We start from the raw sequence: 17574 nt of genomic DNA on the forward strand, positions 1-17574 counted from the left end.
GTGGCTGCTAGTTTTCGATTCGATTTCCCGCTGCAATGACCGGCTTTCGGTCGAACAGGTAGTTGGACAAGACAGAAGGAGGCGATCCGTGAACATACAATGGGCGCAATCAGTCGTGGATCCCGTACCCGCTTGTTTATTCGAAAATCGACTTCGATTCCTTTCGACCAATGGATGCTCCACTCCGACCATTATGCATCCCGCGACTCTTCGTCACTTTGACACTTTGACGATCGAATGCGATAATTTGGAAATGTATAGGCGTTGCGCCCTATATTATAATTTATTATTATTTATTTAATTCTGTTTGCAATTCACGATCGTTGGAAAATTATTCAAATGTACTTTTTTTTATTTTGAATCTTTGTCTCTCTATTTTCTTCTCTGATTCTTCGATGGAAAAGAACGCGACGATCGAAATAAAAGATATCAGTTTTGCGCTTCATATATTAATTCTCTCTAACCGAGAGTTTATAATTGTTAGAAAGTTATTCAGATGTATTTTTTTTATTTTGGCAATGGTTGCTCGATCGACTGAATCTTTAGAATCTATTTTCTCTTCTGACTTTTCGTAATCTGATAATCGAAATTGGAAATATTAGCCGGAATTAATTTTTTCAAATGTACCTTTTTATTTTGGCAATGATTGGTCTCTCTCCAAGCTATTTCCTTCGTCACTTTGAAAGAATGGAAGGATCGAAATTGGAATTATTAATTCCCCTAAATTCCACGTATTAACACTTCTTTAGCGTGCAATTTAGTATAATTATTCGAGGGAAGATTAGGGAAGATTGCAGATGTACCATTCCATTTTGACAATGCTCGGTCGATCGATGGTTCCACATTTACTCTCTCCTGCCTTTTCTGGGTTATTCCCCTCCTAATCTTTTGACACGAAGCAATGGAAGAATCGTACGCGACGATCGAAATTGAAAATAATCACTCTCACGTCCCACGCGATAATCCTTCTCTAGCGATCATTTCGGATCCACAATTCACAATCACGATTCGATGGAATATCACGCACTTTTCCATTTTTCTACTAATCGATTATCACGACAAGATGGAAGCGAATTAAAAATTTGATGCGATCGAATACAGGAAATATTTTTAAAAATAATTCGTCAGATGCGAACGAATTCTTCGTCTCTCCGCGATATTTCATCGATTGGGGTAGACGAGAATGGGGAAAGGGATCGATATTTCGACAGAGTTTTCTATTTTGACAATGGCGAATTCCATAGGCTAGGTGGAATCGTACGAAGGCATGGTTGGAACGGTCGGCACGCGGTCAAGGGGGTCGGTTGGGCGCGTATCGATCAACCGTGAGAGCGGAGAATAGGGAAGAATGCTCGTTACCGGTACTATTAGAAGACGGGATCACGGCCGAGGCTTTCAGTTCCAATTAGACTCGTATTCAACGACGAGTCCCGATCGGTACGTCTCGCCAGGCCAGAAAGGAAAAAGATGATAATGCCTACGCCATTGCCACTCAACTTTGTCTAGCAGGCTTGATAGAAGCGGCGGAAACACAGTTTCACCGTGCCAACTTTAAGATAAGCCACGTACCTCTGTCTCTCTAGCTTTTTATCCTCGTCCCCTTTCCCCGTTTCGCTCGACATTTTCGCCCCTGGGCTCCTTCCCTACAGCGTTATCTCCTTTTTTGTCCGCTTTCTCTCCGCGAGAGAGGAGGGGAGGGAGGGAGGGAGGGAAAGAAAAAAAAAGGAAAGAAAGAGGGATGAAAAAAACGAAGAGGAAAATCGAGAGCGTTCCCAACGCTCCTTTTTTCCACTTTTATCCGATATTTTCACCCTTAGGCCGCTTCGAGTATCGTCTTCCTTATTATTCCGCCATTCCTTCGCGAAGAAAAAAAAAGAAAAGAAAGAGAGAAGAGTTGAAAATGGGGGGGAGAAAAAAAAAATAGAAATCCTACTCGTGTTTTCTTTTCCTTTTATGCAATATTTTCTTCTTTAGACTCGGGTCGGTTTAGTATCGTCTTCCCTATTATTTCCTTCGCGAGAAAGAAGAGATGAAAGGATAAAAAAGAAAAAAAAATAGAAGAAATTCTTCGCGCATCCTTTTAAGCGATATTTTCATTTTTAGATTCCTTTGAGTATCGCCTCTCGCGTGCGTTATTCGCTTTCCCTTCGCGAGACAGGAGAAACAATGTCGAAGAGATGAAAAATAAGAGCGTTCGAACGTCCTCTTTCACTTTTATCCGATATTTTCATCCTTGGATTCCTTCGAGCATGGTCTGCTTTATAAGTTGCACCTCCTTCTTGAAAAAGAAGATTCGAGTTAGATAAAAAACAATCCTCAACGTGTTCTCTCTTATTCTTTTTCCTTCTTTTTTCGGCGAGAAAGGAGAAGAAGATAGACGAGGAAGAAAATTAAATTTTTACCTTACGTTTTCATCCTTAGAGTATTGTTCCTTGTATTAATTATTTTTTTCTTCGAGGGAAAATAACGAATACCGAATCGAAGGAATAAAACTCCAGAGAAAAAAAAAGAAAATTAGAAATCCTTCGTTCCTCTTCTTTTCCATATTTTTCTTTCTCCTCGATCATTGCACCTTCTTCCTTTTCCTTGTTTTCTTTTCGAATTTTCCCAAGAATGGAAGGGATGAAAACGAGAGAGAAGAAAAGGAGAAAAAAAAACTACTGGAAAGCGAGAGCAAAAAGAAAGGGATTACTTCGTCGTACGTAACGCCTCCCCTCCTCCTTCATTTTTGTCAAACAATCGGGAAGGTGTGACCGCGGCCGAGGGTGGAGCATAGCTGTAGTGTGGCCATTGTAAACGTGGCAAAGTGCTCGAGACAGAGACCAGTGCAGACTCGACGTTTAACGCGGGGAACGCGGCGATGCGAAAATTACGACCGAACCTTCCGACCCTTTAATTTTTCAAAGTATATACACACACAGTTCGGCCGCGGAATTCCGGCCACAGAGGGCTGCATTCCTCCCCACAACAGATATTCCTCCCCGCAACGAGATCCCGTTCCTCTCTTCAAAGAGGAGAGAGAGTTTAGAGGGATGACACGAGTCTGTTTTTTCGCGTTAATAAAGAAAAACACGAGTGTGCTTCTTGCCTTTCTAAAAAAAAAAAAATAAAAAAGAAAAAAGTGTAACGATTTTTCGCTATTAGAGATTATTCACTATTCGACTCCCGTGAACGAGATTCCGAATTTCTTTTCACTTTGTTGGAAAATTGATAGATAGTCAATTATGATCTCGAAACGAGTTTGATATTAAATGGGAAAATTGGAAATTATATTCGAGAGAAATATCAGTTAAAGAGAAAGATGTTACTGGAGATCGGTTTTTTAAAATTCATAAAATTAGATAAGATGATTAATTAAAACTTTTTTTTTTTTTTAGATAATTTTGCTTTTAAGTATAATGGGGGAAAAGTTTTCGTTCTCTCCCTTTACTTCGTATCCTAAAATCGTCATTAAAGAAAATGCGATTACTTCCCCTGCTAATTACTTTCCTTTTTATAACCGTGCAACTAAATGCTACAGAGACGCTACAAGAATAATTCCAAAAAACGAATAAATATATATTAAATTTTACCCATTTGTATTCGTCCCAAGACAGCCCCCGTATATCACGAATTAAATTTAAGTCGTCTCCATTCCCTTATTTTACGCTCGAAGCGTTCGCGGTAATCGCAGAATCCCCTCCTCCTCCTCCTCGCGAAGCGGACAGAACAGTTTTTGTCACAGTCTATTTATTCTCCACCACTGTCGGCCAATCGGATTAAAGGGATCGAATATTGAATCCGATGAAACGGAACGGAAATGCAAGTCGTCGAAAAAAGGGTTAACGCGCGCCACGTTAAAAATACACGGAGGGACACACATCGACTCGAACTTATAAACCTTTCACTTGGCCTAAGTAAGCCGCGTGTTGATGTATACAGTCGATGGTTGTCGATCGATTCGACGAATTTTCGCTCCGCTTCCCATCGAAACTGTGCGTGTCGTCGTAATCCGATACACACCGCCGTCCAAGATACACTTTCAACCCTTGCTTCTCGTTCGATCGTGTCCCGTGCAGGAGAGGGAATAATCGCAACTCGATACGCGATGTCGCCTCGACGGACAACTTGCAATGGAATCTCTTTGCCTATTCCAATCTTTGACTCGATCGATACAAATAACAACATCTGTCTCATTGAAATCGTGGAGACAGAGAGAGAGGAAGAGTAAGAGAGAGGCCGTGATTATTTGGAAGAAAATGAAGAAACGGAAAGTGACACGAGTAGTTTGGAAAGTAACGTGACCCAGATCGGTTGATAGGTGCTTCGAAACGGGGAGAAATATATATAGAGAGGGAAGAGAGTAAGGAGGGGGAGTGTATTAGCGTTGGAGATGGAATATTATCGGAAACTATTAAGCTATTGCAAATCGAGATACCGATCGGCTTCTCCATACCGAGCTGCCCCCACTCGAAATTATTTCCAGACAATACCTGTGCCAGAGCTGAGCCCCATTCATCGGATCAGCCCTCACGTAGCCCTCGCCTCACCTAGAACAGAGAAACAGCGGCGTTTCTGTTAATTAGTAACACGGGCCCGCGCGGGAATAATTAAGGAAATGCAATCGAGACGATAGGGGAACGTGTCGCGTGCTGCAACACCATCCAATTTTTTTTCCTCGCTTATCCATCAACTCCTCTTTATTTTCGGCCCTTTCGAGGGGAATTAAACGACTGACCGAATACGACGCAATAACGATACACGCGATTCTCTTTATCTTCCTCCCTCTCTTTTCTTCTTATCGAACGGGCAGGGAGGGAGAACGTAACTCCACCTCGCCGCAAAGGTGAACGAGAAATATAGCGAAAATTCTCTCTCTCTCTCTCTCTCTCGTTTACGCTCGCGCTTCCGTGTATTCTCGATGAATATTTGAAACGTGGCCACCGGAGCGAGGCCAGAAAGAAAGAAAGAAAAAGAGAAAGGAAACAAAATAAGCGATGCACAATCACTGCCTTTAATTACCGCTCATCAAACCTTCATCATCGGTGGCCCGATCGTTACTGCGCGACCTCGATGAATCTTTTTTTTTTTTCTTTTCACATCGAAGAGAAGTGGCCTGGCGAAAGAAGTAAGTCGTCTCGCCCATTGTCTCTAATTAACGCTCGTCAAACTTCATCTTCGTATATCTTCATTCGATCAACTGAGGTTTATCAACTGAGAGGAAGAGGAGGAGGATCTGTTTCGAAACAGCCGGCGGGATATCGAGCGAAAACTTTACGAGCCGGCTTGTATTCCCGAACTACAGAGAATTTGCAGATTCGACCCCGAATTAACCCCCGCTTGGAGTTAATTTAAACCATCGATGGGATGGAAAATCGAAGTCGAATTTGTATCTCGAGAACGCGCGAATTTTCTTTTTTTCTTTTTTTTTTTGTGAAGAAAAGGAAAATAGAAATTTTCAATGTCGGGATATAAAATAATGTAAGAGTATAGAAGTAATAAATTTCAAATTAAACGCGCGACGCTAAATCCACCACGCGTGTCGACTTACGATTATTACGGTTTTAGATTATACGATACTTTCAAGAGAGGATGATCCGTCACGGAAGCGCTGGATATCATCAGTCTCTTTCTTCGATGAGAAAAATATATAACGCGATGTATAAAATTCAAGTGTACGTTTTTTTAAAAACTATACATGAATTAGGTGTCCAACAAAAAGTTCCTTTTTCTCAACGATGGTAACTTTTGATCGAATTCGAATTATCGTTCGAAAGAACGTTCCTTCGTTTTTAAAAAGAGTCGCGATGATTATTCTAAGAATTTTCACAATCCTGTGCAACAGTTTCGAGCGATATGAGAAGCATTTTAGCTTGGGAAATCAGGTGTCGAAGCTAGCGAAATCGTTTGCTCTCGCCACTCAAAAAGTGATACCGTTATAGAATTTAAACTTCAATTGAAACTCTATTTGTGGTTTTGTCATTCGATATTGCTAGCAATGCTACTACTTCATACTTGGTATTTATTTCTTTTTCTTCGATACTTCAAACGTTTTGTAAACAGATACGCGCAATTACGTATAATAAAATATTATTCATTCAGTTAATATTACATTTTTATTTATTCACTGCCCAATCAACAGATACCAAATATTTAAACCCGGAAATTTTAATTTGGAGGACGATGCATGGAGAAAGTTTGATAATCGCGAGAAGAATCGGCGGAAGGATAAGAAGTCAAGCCAAAGACGAGCGTTACCTGATTCACGTAAAATCTTGAAAAAGAAAAGAAGGGGAGAGAAAGAACTTATCCGCTTAAATATTAATAAACGTTTTTGGATATGCTGGAGAGTGGCTGGTTCCCTGATTCAGAGGGGGAGGAGGAGGGGAGTGAGCAGAAATGGAAAGATCGTGTCGAGGATTTTTGTGGGGCGTTGAAACGAGGCCCACGAGGTGAAAATAGCGGCGCAACACCGCGACAGGAAGCGGTGGAACGACCGAAAACGGTGCTCGGTAATTTCCGTGGTGAACAATTCGAGGCAGGGAGAAGTTGAGGGGCGGCGGTACACGGTGTTGGATGGTCCGCAGCTGTTGTTGAACGTCGCCCACGTGAACCTCTCGTGTTTCATTCAACGCCTCTACGCGCGCGTTTACGAACTCCGTCAAATCGGCCATTATGTTTTCTCCACGACCACGGCGTATACGAAATTAGCGATCTCGATTTACTCCCGATTTCGCGCTTCCTTTCCACGCCGCTCGAGAACGGGGAAAGAGAAGAAATTCCAACTCTCCAAGGGAATTCAAACAGCTCCGCCAGCCCCAATTGTACCGCGTTAATAACGTTTCGTTCACCATCGTTTTACGCTCCATCCGCGTGTGTGTAGGTGCGCGTTCGTTCAAAAGGAAGGATGGTCGAGAAAAGAGAGAGGAAAGAAGGCGCTCGAAGCTGTTGTCGCTTCGGCCAGCTGTTGTCCGAGGCAACAACACTCGAGCAACTATGTATCCCCGTTTCTAAAGAGCGGTATATTCAGAGCTCGAAGGGAAGAACGTCTCGGAAACAACGTTTCGTTCAATCGTTCGTAATCCGACGCTCGTCCCGGACAAAGGCGAAACGAAAGCGAAGTGGAGGAATAGAGCGCGTTTCAAATCGCGTAAATAAAATCGCGGGAATAAATACAACGGGGAATAAAAATAACGTCGATGCGCGATGATCGATAAATAATGGATAAGCGCGATGTGTTGTTTCCATGTGTTTGCCTGGAAATTTTTATAAATCTTTATAAAAACAAGATCTCGTTTTTCGAAAAGATTTTTATCGCCATCACGGGGGATGAACGACGCGATTTTTTGTTGGTGCTGCGACGCCATTAGGGGAATTTTTTTTCATTTCAGTTTTATCTTTAAGCTTTTGCGGAGGAAATCGAGAGATAGAAAGAAAGAGAGAGAGAGAGAGAGAGGTTTCACGGTTGGGCAAACATTTGTGCCGGCCAATAAAAAACGCAGTGTAACGAGTGTTATTGGACGGATGTAAGGTTTGTTAGCTCGTAGATAGGGAACGTAGCGAGGCAATATCGGCGGATTGCAAGATGCTCGAGCGAATTTTGGATCGTAAAGGACGTAAAATCTACTCGAGATTGCGCGTCAGTCCAAACAACGGGGCGAGATAATAAAAGAAACTATTCGATATCGTTTTGGAGGCGTAACGTATACAGGGCCGGGTGTGCGTGTTTATTGATCTCCCGGGGAAAAGTGGCCGGTTAAAATTCAAATCGAGCTCATTTTTTTCCTTCTTTATCGCATCTTCGCGACGTTAATTTCGATCCATGGATTTAGATCGTTCGTTCAAGCATTCTTAATTATATCATTTTGAAGAGGAATTGAATTATAATTTAATTGAAAAACCAATCGAAAAAATGAATTTTTCAAAACAATTTCCACGTGATTCGCTACGACTCTCGATCATCCCTTGAAACGATTAATCAAACATCTCGCAGTGTCTCTCGACAACCTTAGAAAATAGATTTAGAAAATAAATTTCAATCGTCGCGCCAGACGATTGCGCGCAAATAACAGAAACGACTGTCGTACCGGCGGGACAATTGCCCTCGAAGCGAAGGTGATAGGACGCGCGAGAAATCAACGAGACCTCCTCAATCTCCTGTGTACCCAGACGATTCGTCCGTAGTAGAAATGGCCGAGCGAGCGAACCTGTTCTCTCACTGTTTACCAACCATCATCTCGAGAGGAAACGCGGTAAAGTCGAGGTGTAACGGTCCTAATCTCCTGACTCTCGAGCGCGAAAGGTGACAATTGTAAAAAAGAAAAAAGAAAATAAAGGGATTTGGTCGACGTCTCAGCGGCGCCACAGTTTTCTCTTTTTCCAATTTTTTGCGTTCTCGTCGATCGATCGTTGTATCAGAAAACCGATCGGAAGAGGAGAATTGGAAGGCGAATTAAAGGATACAATTCTACGTAAAAGATTATTTATCATTCCTTGATCCTGATGATATTTTAATCGTCGAAATTATTAACCATTTCGAATAGTGTTGGAAAGATTTTACTTAATGTTTACATAATATAAATCATAATGTTAATAACATTTTGATAAATAATGAATTTCGCGACATTGTTCAGTTTGTCAACATTAAAATTCAATTGAAAGGATAATTTTCAGCATCTTTTCGAGTTTCTCGAATTGTCTACGCTCCGCTGAAAGATTGTACGTGACAATAATAAATCGTAGCAATCGTCGTCCAACGAGAAGGTAAATTTTGCGTTTCGACGCGATCGATTCATTTCAACGGCAATCGAATCGAGGGCTGCTGATAATTGCGCAATTGCACGTAACCGTTCGATTAAACCGTGCAAGCGTGACGGTGCTCCTATCGTCAACATTTACGTTCCCGCATCACCGCAAAAGAAGAAAATATGAAGCGCAACGAACGAAGAAATTAATATTGAAAATCGAAACGAGCGAAACGTTTTACTCTGGTATACGTATATCACCATACGATCGAAACCGAATTAACACTCCCCATTTTTTTAACGTCAACGTTCAATTATTTCCTTGGCAGACGTATAAGGACCGTAATTAAAACGTCTATCAATACGATTCTTTTAATAAACCGTTCTAACCATCTTCCCTTTAACCGGCCTCTGTCAATCAAGAAGAATATATCGGAACGTCCCAAACACCCCTCGACACGTTCCAAACACACCCCTGTCGTTTTATAGCCCTCGTATAAAAAAAAGAAGAAACGACCACGGGAGAGAATATTTTCTTTTTTAATCCTGGATGGAGGATAAAAAGGATGGAGGAGGAGGACATACCCCTTAACCCGGGGTATCAATCAGACAGCGCCGCAAGATCCTTCGCCCCCTCGACTTGCAGAGAAATTAGCTTTCTCCCTGGCGGATATTAAACGAATGATTACAATGTCGTAGACAAGGAAGACGCGGCAGGGGGTCCCCGTGCCAAGGATTATTACCACCGCCGGGTTCCGTATCACGTCAACGGGATCCGCAACGTGTTCGCACGGATATTAAATTATTATTTTCGAACGAGGAGGAGAAGGAGGGAACGATAAAGGGTGGATTAAAACGCGCTTACGCTTTATTGTATAAGATAAAAGAGGGGAGGGAGGGAAGAGCTCGAAGGGGAACCCTTGCCAACGAAATAATAATCCGCCCCTTCGCTCGCCCCTTAACTTAACTTTTGTTTAATTAACGACCGAAATTAGGCCTAGGAATCGATCGTCAGAGAGAGGAATCATTTCACCGCGAAATTTATTTATTTTTTTCGAATTATACCACGTGTCCATTCGAGAAATAATCTGTCGTTAAGGGCGTAGAATATCGTCCACGAGAATTCTTTACTCTCAATTTCATAATCTCTGATTAATAAGAAGCATTCGAATAGATTTTTTATATCTTTAAGAAATTTTATCTTGAAACCGAGATTAGACTTAGGCATCGATCGCCAGGAATCACTTCACCGCGAAATTTATTTATTTTTTTCGAATTATACCACGTGTCCATTCGAGAAATAATCTGTCGTTAAGGGCGTAGAATATCGTCCACGAGAATTCTTTACTCTATTTCGTAATCTTCGATTAATAAGAGCGAAGCATTCGAATAGATTTCTTATATCTTTAAGAAATTTTATCTTGAAACCGAGATTAGACCTAGGCATCGATCGCCAGGAATCACTTCACCGCGAAATTTATTTATTTTTTTCGAATTATACCACGTGTCCATTCGAGAAATAATCTGTTAAGGGCGTAGAATATCGTCCACGAGAATTCTTTACTCTCAATTTCGTAATCTTCGATTAATAAGAGCGAAGCATTCAAATAGATTTCTTATATCTTTAAGAAATTTTATCTTGAAATCGAGATTAGGCCTAGGCATCGATCGCCAGGGAAGGGAATCACTTCACCGCGAAACTTATTTATTTTTTTCGAAATAATAAATAATAAATAATCTGTATCTTAAATATCGTCCACGAGAACCCTTTACTTTCAATTTCATAATCTCTAATTAATAAAAGCAAAGCATTCGATTCGTGAATAGATATCTTTAAGAAATTTTATCTCGAAACAATTATCGTCACTCAGAAATCATCTCGACTCGTTACTCGATTACACCGATTGAAAAAGAGTTAAAATCTTCCAAAAGATTTTAACATCGATCTAATCGATTCTTTTCATTACAGGAGAACAGTGCTCGTTTATTACGTTTCAACGTTTCTCGAATAACAAATCCACATCATCCAACGAATGAAGAATTTTCTGTTCATTGATAACGAGACAACCGGTTAGTGCACCGCTCCAATTCCCTGCAAACGAGATTCGCGCGGGGAATTGCACGAGGAAACACATTTCCCGCTTCCTCGAATCCGCGGCTTGCTTATTCAACGCTCGTGGAAGGCCTCCTGCCGTGCTCGAAACGCATCCATAAATACATACGGCCACGCGCACGTGTACGACGCGCTTATCCGATCCTCCAGGTACAGCGCCGAGTGAGAAATCATGCGATGCCGATGGATGGATTCCCTTGCCGGGTTAAGAAAGGGAGGAGGATACGGGAGAACCTTGACGGATGAAGACGGGAGAAGCAGGCGGCCGCGTTTGGTGGAGAAGAATTCGAGGGAGAAGAATTTTTCTCGAGGTGTTTTTCGCGCGTGGTCGCCGTGGCTGGTTTGTCAGCGGCCTGGCTACGTGACTAACGAACGGTTGACGGTTGCGATGCCGGAAATGGGCTTCGTGTGCTCGGGCTGGGAAGAGAAACAGAGAGTCGGTGTAAACTCGATCTCAATTTTAGGCTCGCGATTAACAACGAACGAGAGGTTAAAGTTTGAACAATCTCGGGAACAATGATCGAAAAAGTTTTGTATATAAATTTATTTTTTTTGTTTTATATATATATAAAATAAACGAGGGATCGTTCATTTTATATATTTATTTTAAAACTCGATCTCAATTTTAGGCTCGCGATTAACAACGAACGAGAGGTTAAAGTTTGAACAATCTCGGGAATGATCGAGAAAGTTTTGTATATAAATTTATTTTTTTTGTTTTATATATTTATTTTATATATTAGTTAGGGATCAAAATATGGACAGAGAGGCGGGAAATATGTTGGCGGGAATTGGAGGAAATTTCAGAGAACGAATCTTCTTTCGTCGTGTTAAAGAGGATTGTTATTCAACTATTCAAACGAGAATGGAAACTTACTTTACGGGAATTTTGTGTTTCGAAAATTACTATTTACCAACTTTCTACCAACTGTCTCTTCGAGATATCAATTTCGGAATCAAAATTATCGCTACGATTAAGCAAACACGAATCTTATATCTTTAATCCTCGTGTATCCCTTCGTCCTCATCTCCACGATCAAATCCAAAGTTTCGTGCGTTTGTACATCATTCGATTCCCCCTTTTCGCAAAGACGAATATAATCTACTTTGACCTCGATCGAAACCTAAACTGTTTCACGCAACAAAAACTGTGTATCTATTTAAAACGTGTATTATCATTGAACTTGTTCTTTTCAAATATTCTTAAAGATACATCGTGTTGAACGAATGAAAATTTTCCAATATTAATTCGAAAGAATATTCGAAGGGAAATGATTCTTCTTTTCATCTAATCGAATTTAAGGAACGCGTGGATCTCGAAATCGAGAAGACCCTCCAGAAAATTCGAGAAATCCGAATTTGTTTTTAAACCGAGAGTCTCATCTTTTTCCCGGAAATCGATGAGCCGTGTTTCCGGGAAAAGGGTCGGTTTAAATTTCTCGTTCAAAATCATCGATCGTCGAACGGTGCGAATCCGCCCGAAACGCATGATCGATTGAAAGAGTAATTGCGGTTGTCTGGTTGGAATGATTCCAGAGCAACAAGTTTTGTTGCGTGCCATGAAATCGTTCTTGATGAAGATGAGATCCAAAAAAAAAAAAAAATCCTCTGATAATTAACATAGCACGTTTAATCGAAATTTCGTTTAAATTCTCGTCGCCTGTCGGATTATAGTGTTTCCAGCAGTAAAATCACTTTTTCGAATCGAAAATTCCGCGTTAAAACTTGGTCGTTCAACAATCAAAGTTTTCGATTTATACAATTTCGAGTTTTAATCTGTAACATTTTAAGCTTGCGATTAATGCGATTAAAACGGTGGTAAGCGTGGAAATAATGATGGATTCGAGGCTTCGCGGCCGAGAGGCGAGTCTCAGTCGTCGCTTCGAACGATAGGATCTAACCGGACGAAATTATTTTTTATTCCGATTTCTTTGCTTGAGATTTAATTTTTCAGAAAGCAATAATGCTTCTTTCATTACAATTTATCATTTCATAAAAAATGTATATAACATAAAAATATAATTTTAATTACTATAGGATAAAAATATACAAATATATAGAAAAATAAAATAAATTAATTATAATATAACTTAAAATAAAATGGGGAAAAGGTTAAATAAAAATGAAAAGAGCAAAACAAAATTATAATTTCTTTTGAATACGGCCTATAATATTAAAAATATGTTAATTTTTTTTTACTATTTGAATCTGAATTCGATGACTTGCGTAAGAAGGGCGAAATGCATAAATTTTAATACAATTTGTATTAAAAACTAACAAGAAAGATGATCGAATCTATTGAAAATGAACTTCATCCATCATTTAATATTCATTATTCGAACTACTATTTCACACGACATTCTTAGACTTCTTTATTTCTTTATCACTTGTCTAAAATCATTTTACGTTACCTGTAAAACTAATTCGTCATGTATGCGCAAAAATCGTGTCGAGTTGCTAGGCATTCGACTGAAAAAAGTCGTCGAATCTTAAAAATCATCTTTTGAAGGACAGGGCGGATAATAGCCGAATGTTGGGATATTTCGAGGTATATGGGGTAATATCGGTCACGGATTAACCGATAAATCGTTGATTCGACGGGAGAAGTTGTAGACGAGGCCCACGAGATGAGTAATTGGACGGAAATGGAGGTTTAAAGTCGGGAGAGGGTGAGCCGCGGGCCGCTTTAATGTTCCCCACAAATCCTGATTCTCGTTTACAGAATCGATATCGCGGCTAATGCGCCGGGACACCCATTTATCTCTGATTATTAGATAAGTGAGATACGCGTCGCACACGCTTTGCGCCCATCGAAAGGGACCCCACCGTTGTAATTGTGGCGGACGTTGCTCGACTCTATAATACACTGAAAATAGGATCTATCTTAAGACTCGTCGTTCCCGATACATCATCACTGTTTCGTACACCTGTGCGTGTATAACTTTCCATGTTCGATAATTGCGTGATGGATGCAGGTTTCGATCCAACGTTTCGAGCAAGATGTTTAAACAAAAATGAAAGTTGCATTTTTTCCAACATATTTAATTTGAATTATCTCGAAGTATATTAGGAAGTAAAATTATAAGTTATTTTGGTGATATTTTGAACTAGAACTTCCTTAAAAGTACAAAGAAAATCCTTTAGTTACATTGACCCTGCATCCATTGTCGATGAACTCTAAACTCTATGGAATTCCAACTAGAATGAACAGAGCACGTAATCGCTGGAGTAATATCAGTGGAGTAATGTTCAAAAATATCACGAAATATTTTCCCCGGTTCCTCAGAAAATTTGCATAAACATTCACAGCCGCGCCAATCACCTAAATGTCGCTCACTTTTTATTAACCCCGCCTCTCTCTCCCCCCGTTTCTTTATTATTCATCCACCAGTAATTTGGGAAGCACGCGACCGCCAGCGATTCACCAGAAGCGGTTGAAGAAAGACGTCGATGAAAATTTCTCCCCCCTTTGCAATTTTGCTCGGTACGCGGCCACGCGCGTGACGAGAATTAAACAACACTCGCCACGCGGCGAGCGTATAACGCGAATTGGACGATAATAGTTTCTCATTTTTCGTGCTGGTTCCGCTCGACGGGCCGCCCACTCGTTTTTCCTTTTTTTCCGTCCATCGATCCATTCGAACACGATTCAAAAAAGAAAAGAAGAAAAGAAAAGAAAAATTACGAGCCTAGCCGATTCTTTTTAAACGCGTCGATTGATCGCCGATTTCGTGGAAAAAAAAATGTGGAGGAATCGAAGAAGAGAAGAAGTTTTCGCGAAGACGAATTCGAGAACGATTCCTCGAGAGGTTGCAGCGGGTGACGCGAGCAGAGGATCGCGCGAACGACGAGTCGAAGCCAGTCGAAGGACGGAGGCGAGGAAGAGGAGGGGAAGTGTGGTGAATGGCTGGAGGAATCAATGAGGATGGCGTCGCTCTGGGGCGTCGACGTTTCAGCCTAGCGCCGCGACGCCGACTCTCCTCCGCGAGAGAGATCCTTCCTCGAGCAATCCGTAGGACTAGAAAAGGGAATTCGATCGATTACCTTTCAAACTTTCCCTTTATTATCTCTCTTACATCGATTCCAATTCGTGTCGTCTCGTAAATTCGATTGTATTTGGACTTGTGCCCCCCTCCTTGAAATCTTAACGGTTCGTTAACCGGCCAAGGGTTGAGGGGATATGAATTTAACGAACAATGGAAAGGATTCGCTTCGATATTGTTTCTTGTTGAAACTTTAACTCGCCCTCCAAGTCGAGTTCGCCCCTCAAACACGTGGCTATATTGCTAGCTCCCTCGAACGAAAGAAAGTTTGCCAAAGTTTATTTACAATCCACCGCAATTTTGCGTTTTCTCCAACACGTCCACATTTTCGTTATATCGTGGCTAACATATACGTATCGAATATATATATGTATATATATTCCGGAACTTGCAAATCGGCGGCATCGGTCTTAAATATGGATTAAGGGCGAGGAATTGACGGGGCGAATTCGCGCGACACGGTTAACAGAATCAAATCGACTCGAATCGTGCCCTCTTCCCCTCCTCCCAGGCTTGCTCCACTCGCGTAATTATATCCTCCACCTCGCTTTAATAGATTCCATTCCAAAGTTTCGCATCGTTGTTGACGCGTTTGAAAACGGAGAGGCATGATTTATAAACAGCGTGACATCACCACCACTGGAATAGATTTCTAATCACGAGCGTGAATTACGCTATTTTATATACTGGTTTGGCTGAAGAATTTATATTGATCCTATGTATTAATTCTTGAAAAGAAAAAGAAACGAGAAGAAAGTATTCGTATTCGATCGAATTTATCGAGATACGAAATAAGCAGAGATTTCTAAAATTCGCATTTTTAACGGAAATAAAATTAATCCTATATTTTCTGCTCCTTTTCACATATAGAACAACTTCTTATCCATAGTTATTCACTATCTAATCGAAAATTTTCCAAACTTGATTTTAAAAAAATATCGAGGAATCCTCTCCCACTCGAACGCCAATAATAAATTCAAAGATCTCGATAATCTATTGCGGGATAAAAATTTCCCAATCTTTCATTACGAAATTAATTTCCCCGTTAAAATGATTAATTATCGAGTCCATCGAGTTTAGCGGTCGGACAATTCGAGAGAATCTGGGGGGTCAAGTTTGCGAGTTCCCAGCGGTAAAATTAGCATTTGTGAGTTCCATTGTCGAATCACGAATCGAACTTGCTTGATTTCCCCGAACCAACGAGTTTATATTTTCCGCCTTTGGAGAGCCACGCTCTAATCCAGCTTCGGTTCGATTACGTAGAAATGCAAATGGCGGCACGCGAGAAGCGCACGTGTGCGAGCACCGTGACATTGAACGTATAAGCTTATATCCGAACCTAGTTCTCGATACATCGGATACAAATGCTGCATGTCGTACACACGCGCGTGCACATTCACACAAAGGAGCGCGCTTACCACGAGCATCCATTACGAACGTATTCAACCGAAAATTGTTTCGCCCTAATCGTCATCTCTCTTTCTCTCGCTAGATGGAACGTGCCACTACTAATTTCTGGCAGGTTGCTGGCGGTGTGCAGCGCGCATGGAATAAGATATATCCGTTTAATTTGCCGAGCCAATGAAAATCGTTTGCAGGAAAGGAGATTTTGGGACGTGAAGCTCGATCGAGTATCGCGTAACTTTCTTCGAAATTCTCTTTCTCGATGAAAAAAGTTGGGAAAAGAAATGTGATTCGAGAGGGGGGATATCGTCGTGGCACACGGGAGTATCGAGAAAGGATTCTATGGAATTGAACGAAAGAAGGGGAGGAGGGGAAGGAAAATACGATTTACACGAAACACGTTGCCAATCGAAAAGTTTCGAACACGTGTTCCTTTATAATTTTAGTCTCGATATAGTTGTAAGTTTTTGTAGATCTGTCTCGTGGTTTTTTTCTTCTATTGCCTTTTATCTTCTATGAGGGATAAGATCGTTCTCGTTAAGGAACGAAATGTAGGGGACGTTAAATTGTATCCCGCAGTTTTTACCCTACGCGTAATAAACGATATCTTCCTTTTGCTCCCTTGAAACGCGATTATTTTCGGTTAAACTAATCAATAACAATTTCTCTCCCTGTCCTGTCCTGAACCTATATCTTTATTGCACATTTATCATTCGATCGAGCGAAATATCTTTCTCCGAAACAATAGAATTTTTCGTAATCGCAATATCTTCGAATCCAAAGATAGAAAAAAAAAGAAGAAGAAGAAGAGCATCGTTTCTTACGATTCTCGTTAATCAACGAGTAACATCAAAAATGTCGAACCTTTGTCTCGTACTTATTATTAGATCCTATACAAAAATTCCAAACTTCTGTGCGATAATTAATTCGAAAATTCTTCCACTGAGAGAGGAGGGGGGGTAAATACGTGCCAACGTTGTTTTGTCACGACGACAATTATTTATAGCTATCAAAATATCCCGATGGAAAGCCGTTGGTGTGTTGGATGGCAGGCAGAAAACGGTAGCCCCGGATGACCCAAATAATTGAGTGCCCCGATAACCCCGATTCGACCGATGAACAAGAATGAGAATAGGATAACAAGAGTCTGGGGGATAAGGTTGGATAGGGCGAAAATAAAGAAGAAAGGTGTTACGGTTAAAACTTGTTTCCAGTTGTTGTTCCTCCCTTCTATCTCTCTCTCTGTCTCTCTTTCTCGAAAAACTTTTGGAGCAAGGAAGGAGTTGAAAAA

General features: G+C 40.8%; 1 protein-coding gene across 10 annotated transcripts in view; it reads right to left on the minus strand.

Moving 5' to 3' along the window:
• LOC410823 (transient receptor potential-gamma protein) overlaps positions 1-17574 on the minus strand; it is a 79123-nt gene that overhangs the window by 53774 nt on the left and 7775 nt on the right. For 7 of the 10 annotated variants that reach the window (XM_006568952.3, XM_006568950.3, XM_026439133.1 and 4 more), the window contains exon 2: positions 4473-4529. The exons of the other annotated variants lie outside the window; for them this stretch is intronic. The gene's annotated coding sequence lies outside the window, so the exon portion shown is untranslated. The remainder of the gene's footprint in view (positions 1-4472; positions 4530-17574) is intronic. 10 annotated transcript variants of the gene reach the window in all.

Source organism: Apis mellifera, linkage group LG2 (assembly GCF_003254395.2).
Source record: "Apis mellifera strain DH4 linkage group LG2, Amel_HAv3.1, whole genome shotgun sequence".
NCBI classification, from domain to species: Eukaryota; Metazoa; Arthropoda; class Insecta; order Hymenoptera; family Apidae; genus Apis; species Apis mellifera.